This window comes from Lathyrus oleraceus, chromosome 5, assembly GCF_024323335.1.
Source record: "Lathyrus oleraceus cultivar Zhongwan6 chromosome 5, CAAS_Psat_ZW6_1.0, whole genome shotgun sequence".
In the NCBI taxonomy this organism is placed as follows: Eukaryota; Viridiplantae; Streptophyta; class Magnoliopsida; order Fabales; family Fabaceae; genus Lathyrus; species Lathyrus oleraceus.
In genome coordinates this window covers 119,249,381-119,250,075 of record NC_066583.1, presented here as the reverse complement: position 1 = coordinate 119,250,075, position 695 = coordinate 119,249,381, and the positions used below count along the sequence as shown (strand labels likewise).

The 695-nt window shown below is 42.3% G+C and overlaps 1 pseudogene; it reads left to right on the top strand.

Annotated features, from left to right (window-relative positions):
* The first annotated feature begins 261 nt into the window (after nt 1–261).
* LOC127089219 (uncharacterized) lies at nt 262–361 on the top strand (annotated as a pseudogene).
* The last annotated feature ends 334 nt before the right edge of the window (nt 362–695 follow it).

Genomic DNA, 695 nt, shown 5'->3' with positions numbered 1-695 from the left:
ATCTTCTGGACCAAAGCATCCACTTTTGCATTGACGTGATCAAGGTTACTTATCTCGTACATGCCAGTTTTCGGTTGAGGTTTTTCCACTGTTGTTCGTTCGGTTCCCCACTGATAGTGGTTTTGGGCCATGCTCTCGATAAGCTGGTAAGCATCAGCATAAGGTTTGTTCATTAGTGCACCACCTGCAGCGGCGTCTATTGTTAACCTTGTATTGTATAAGAGACCATTATAAAATGTGTGAATTACTAACCAGTCTTCCAAACCATGGTGTGGGCAAAGTCTCATCATGTCTTTGTATCTTTCCCATGCTTCGAAAAGAGACTCGTTGTCTTTCTGTTTAAATCCGTTTATCTGGGCTCTTAACATAGCTGTTTTGCTTGGTGGAAAATATCGGGCAAGAAAAACTTTCTTCAACTCGTTCCATGTGGTGACTGAGTTGGAAGGAAGAGATTGAAGCCATCTTCTAGCGCTATCTCTTAATGAGAAAGGAAAAAGACGAAGTCGAATTGCCTCTGAAGTGACACCATTAGCTTTAACAGTATCAGCGTATTGGACAAATACGGATAAATGAAGGTTTGGATCTTCGGTAAGGTTTCCAGAGAATTGGTTCTGTTGCACAGCCTGCAACAACGAAGGTTTAAGTTCAAAGTTGTTTGCTTCGATTGCGGGCGGAGCAATACTTGAATGCGGTTC